This window comes from Portunus trituberculatus, chromosome 29 (genome assembly GCF_017591435.1).
Source record: "Portunus trituberculatus isolate SZX2019 chromosome 29, ASM1759143v1, whole genome shotgun sequence".
NCBI lineage: Eukaryota > Metazoa > Arthropoda > Malacostraca > Decapoda > Portunidae > Portunus > Portunus trituberculatus.
Genome location: NC_059283.1, coordinates 12,013,220 through 12,018,444, shown reverse-complemented (window position 1 = coordinate 12,018,444; position 5,225 = coordinate 12,013,220). Strand labels below are relative to the sequence as shown.

At 43.6% G+C, this 5,225-nt stretch overlaps 1 protein-coding gene across 16 annotated transcripts in view; it reads right to left on the bottom strand.

Annotated features, from left to right (window-relative positions):
- Positions 1 to 4,984, bottom strand: part of LOC123510504 (adenylate cyclase type 1-like) — a 292,904-nt gene extending 287,920 nt beyond the window's left edge. For all 16 annotated transcript variants that reach the window (XM_045265723.1, XM_045265724.1, XM_045265719.1 and 13 more), the window contains exon 1: positions 4,821 to 4,984. The gene's annotated coding sequence lies outside the window, so the exon portion shown is untranslated. The remainder of the gene's footprint in view (positions 1 to 4,820) is intronic.
- Positions 4,985 to 5,225: the final 241 nt, after the last annotated feature.

Here is a 5,225-nt window from a genome sequence, read left to right as displayed (position 1 = left end):
AAACGGTTCTTGACGCGTGGTTTGGGGTGGGAGGAGGAGGAGGAGGAGGAGGAGGAGGGGCGCGGTCCTATATACCCTCCTCTCCTCTCCTCTTCCTCTCATCCTCCACTCTACCTCCACCTACTGCCTTTCCTGCCACACCCTTCTTCCACTATCCTCCTCCTCCTCCTCCTCCTCCTCCTCCTCCTCCTCCTCCTCTTACATAACGCCTCTTACTTTTTTTTTTTTTAGCTTCCATTCTATTTTTTTTTTTTTGTCTATACTCTTTTCTTCCCTTTTCCTCACTTCCTATTCTTTTCCTTTATTTTTCCTATTTTTCCTCTGGTTCATTTTAAACTGTCCCTTTTCCCACTGTTCCATCTTTCCCCCTTCTTTTGTTTCCCTTCGTCTCTTTTTTTTCCGCATATTTCTACTTTTCTTTTATTTCTAACTCTTTTCATTAATTGGCCTCGTTTTCCTGAATCACGTAGTTTAATTTCCCTTAGTGTTCTGATTCACCTTATTATTTCTTCCTGTCCTTATTTCTTTTCTCTTTTCATGTCTCTACACTCTTTTCTTCTATTTTCTTATATATTTTTCCTATTTCTCCTCTTGTTCATCTTAAATTGTCTCCTTTTTTTTGCTTTCATTTATCTTTTCCTTTTTTTTCCCTTTTATTTCTCTTTTCATTGGTTGGTCTTGATTTTTCTCGTCATTTCCTTCCTTATTTTATTATATTTCTACTTTTTCCTTCTATTTCTATCTCTTTTCATTAATTCATATCTTTTCCCCCTCGTTATTTCCTTTTTTTCATATATTTCTACTTTTTCCTCATATTTCTAAGTCTTTTCATTAATTCGTAGTTTTTTTTCCTTCTCGTTATTTTTTTCATATATTTCTACTTTTCCTTTCTATTTCTCTCTTTTCATTAACTTGTATTGTTTTCCCTCTCGTTATTTCCTTTTTTTTCCATATATACCTACTTTTTCCTTTTTATTTCTATCTCTCTTTAATTCGTATTGTTATTTTTCTCTCGTTATTTTTTTCATATATTTCAACTTTTTTCCGTCTAATTCTAACTATTTTCCAGTATCGCGTAGTTTAATCTCCTTTTAGTGTTCACCTTTACAGTTCTTCCTATCCTCTTTTTCCTTCTATTATTGGCTTTTTCCCTCCCCTTATCACTTTCCCATTATTTATTTTCCTCACCTTTTTGTCCTTAATTTTTCTGACCTTCCTTGCCCTTCAGAAACAATAAGGGCGTGATTTCTGGTGTCTATGCACGGAGACTCGACCACAGTGCCATTTAGAGGCAATAGTAATGTTTCACAGGATTAGCTTACTCTTTATGGCGTGTGATGTGAGTGAAAAGCTATTTCCTAAGACACACACCCACTCTCTCTCTCTCTCTCTCTCTCTCTCTCTCTCTCTCTCTCTCTCTCTTCTTCTTCTTCTTCTTTCTTCTCTTCTTACTTATCTAGCAGTATGATAAGAGTATAAAGCTAGTTTTGTAATATAAGAAGTGTGTAAACCTGGAACCGTAATGAAAACGTGTAAACCAGGACTGGTATTCTCAAACACCTGTGCTTCACTATTTCAAGAGAGTTTGTTTATATTTACACGAGTTTTTCAATGTTTGTACAGTTCTAGAGGCAGAGTGACACGATTTCTGCATTATCAACTGGAGATACACTCTTGAATACCCTATTTATATGAGTTTTTAAGGTGTGTTTTTACGGTTCTAGAGGCAGAGTGACATGATTTCTGCATTATCAACTGGAGAAACACTCTTCAAAACCGTATTTACATGAATCTGTTAAGATGGTTTTTTTTATGGTTCTAAGAGGCAGAGTGACATGATTTCTACACTATTAACTAGAGAAACAATCTTGAAAACCCTGCTAATCATCTCTATAGCCTTGGAAAATAGTCGTGGTGAGAGCAAAAGGTTTCTGAATACGGACTCCAGTAGGTATTGTAATAAAGGTGTATAAACTTGGTAGTATAATGAAATAAAAGTATAACCGTGGTACTTTTCACTGGTGGTTAGTTACAGTGCAGATTACGGCAACATTTGAGGGGATGGCAATCAACTGTTGCGGCGCGATCAAATTGTGCAACAGTGTGCTTGTGAGGGAAACGTGTGGTGAAATACAAATGTCAGAAATAAGAAAGAATTAATAACGAAATGGATTGCACTGATTATGCTGAAGGATTGTGAATAAGCAAACAAAGATATAGACAACAACAACAACAACAACAACAACAGTAACAACAACAACCTACAAGACGAACAACAACTACTGCTACTACTACTATAGCAACAATAACAACATTAAGAACGAAGAAAGTAAGTAGAAATGCAAAGAATGAAGAACCAGAAGAAAAAGAACAAGGAAAGCAAAGAAAAAAGAAAAAAAGAAAAAAAGAAAGAAAAAGAAAAGGAGGCAGAAGAAAACTACAAAACAGAACAACAACAACAACAACAATAACCACAATCAAATACCACATCCCCACCACAGACAGGGCCGCACTGATAACACCTTAATCCATCAAGCTATCATAAACGTCACGCTAATCTAGAAGTGGTGTATAGGAAGCTAGCGATAACACACACACACACACACACACACACACACACGAGAAACCCTTATCAAAAACAGCTACAGTTCACTCCCTCCCACGTTCTTGTCACACCACTACTTGCTATGGGGTGTTCAGTAATAGTACTTATTTCCCCCCCCTCCACCTTCCACCTCTTCTCCATGCCCTGACTCGCTCCCTCTCAAGGATAACCAGAATTCCACACACACACCTATGCGCTTTGAGACAACGCCCACTAACTCCCAGCCTCTCCTCGTAACACAAGCCAACGCCCTCTGTGTAATGCCGTAACTCACAAAGCCATCTCAGTGTACACGAGTAAAGAGAGAAAGGGAAAGCGTATAATAGGGGTGAATTTAAGCTTCAGAGAGACAGAGACGATGGGTGTTGGGGGGATGGGACAGCTAGCCAGACGGTCAGACAGGCACAGACACACAGACAGACAGGCACAGACACAGACAGGCTGGCAGACACAGTGTAACAGACAGACAGCGAGACAAAAGGGCGACAGGCAAACAGACACAGACAGGCTGATAGACACAACAATATATGGAATGACAGGCCTTCACACACCGCTCCATTGCAGAGAGAGAGAGAGAGAGAGAGAGAGAGAGAGAGAGAGAGAGAGAGAGAGAGAGAGAGAGAGAGAGAGAGAGAGAGAGAGAGAGAGAGAGAGAAAGAACTAGCAGTGAAATCTAACCCCCGGTCAGATGGTGGCTAGTGGCGACACGCTGCGGCTTCGTGTGTGTGTGTGTGTGTGTGTGTGTGTTGTCAGACTGTCCCGCTGGCTGACCGTCTGGACCCTGACACAACACCACTAACTGCACTGAAACTAGACCAGCCTTCTCTTGCAGCCTCTAATTACAACAGGAGGCACCTCTGGGGGCTTGGGGCTGGGAGGGGGCTGGACTGGGTGAGGCGGGGGTATTAGGTCAAAGAGAGGAATGTGGTAAGGTTGGGTCTTGGGGTGACAAACACTCAGACACACACACTTACAAGACACTCATGACCCACTAAGTTGTCAACCTTCCAGTCACTTGCTCGCTCGGACACAACGGACAGTCCCCGCAACGGCCAGCGACCGCCACACACACACACACACACACACACACACACACACACACAATTAAATCAGACTCCGTATCGATTTCCCTCAAGATGGATAGCTACTGAAGAACCAAGAGGAGGAGGACGATGACAACTCACACTTGATTCCTCTACTGACGGAGCGCTGCCGAGAGTTGACACGCTGTACACGAACAATAGGGCCCATTCATCTCGCACATGCCCCTTCATTCGTTATTCACGCCTGCTAGTTAGCTGGCTCACACGATGCAGCAACAGTTACCAACAGCACCTTCCCCTTCCCCTCTTCCTTTTCCCTCTCCCTCCCTCCTGTCATTCCCTCCTCCCTATAATGACAGTTACGGTTTGAGGAAGATTGCACGTTTAGCCTTGTGGATGGGAATGATGTGTGTGTGTGTGTGTGTGTGTGTGTGTGTGTGTGTGTGTGTGTGTGTGTGTGTGTGCAGACTGGTGCTTTTTATGCATCAGAATGTTTTATCCATTTGTCTTGCACGTGTGTGTGTGTGTGTGTGTGTGTGTGTGTGTGTGTGTGTGTGTGTGTGTGTGTGTGTGTGTGTGTCAGGTATCAACCCTCTGCCTCTCCCTCTGTTCCTTCCGCACCAGTCACGAAGCTGAAGTAAGTGTTACATCTCAGGGAGCTACGTGACATCCTCGCCAAGGTCGTGACATCACCCTGGGGCATCACCGCCGGGCACTGAGATGCAGACAGGCGGCCCAACACCATCATTACTACCATGCAACACACTTAGCACCACCACCACCATCACCACCACCACCACCATTACTTCACAGCATTATGCATTATTAACCAACACTCAAATTTGCCCTCTGGAGAAATGCAATGCGAAGGGAACATTTGCTATAAAGTTACGCGAATGCACACTCAAGACGCGACGAGAATTGAGGGAAAGGAGAGAAAAAGCCTGGAAAAACAAGAGCTGAATACTCCACCACAACACCAGACAGGATACAGAGAAGGTGAGTAATTAAATGTAGCTGCTAGGTGTCATTTCCCCCTTAGCAGTGATGAGATTAGACAACACACGAGGCATTTTTTCAAACTCATCACTTCCCACACACAAAGACACCGAGGCAGGCTGACAGCACATGCCTTTCCTGCCTGAAATGCCGCTCACCCAGCGCTCCCCTACCTGACAATGACGAGTAGAGATGATGGGCGTAATTATCCAGGCAAAACAATGTCACAATTCACTTCTGGTAACCAAATACAATTCAACCGGGTCACGGCACACAGGCTGGCCGGGGCGAGAGCGCGAGATGCTTCCTACTCACGGACTTAAGAGACACTGATGCCGTGTCCATTATAACAGTCAGCCGACCTGCGCAAGGGAGTGCACGGCCAAAGAATAGTCACGCCGCTTCCCTACCACACGCTGCAAACGTACCCCACTCTACTATTTCCCTCATTATTCCCCCATTACTGCCCCACATCAAGTACTGCTGCATGAAAAAGCTCCGTAATGATGCGGGTGAGGCCTGTGGGTCGTGTGCCTCTCAGCTGGAGATGTGCGGCAACTTTAAGGGAAAGCTATGCC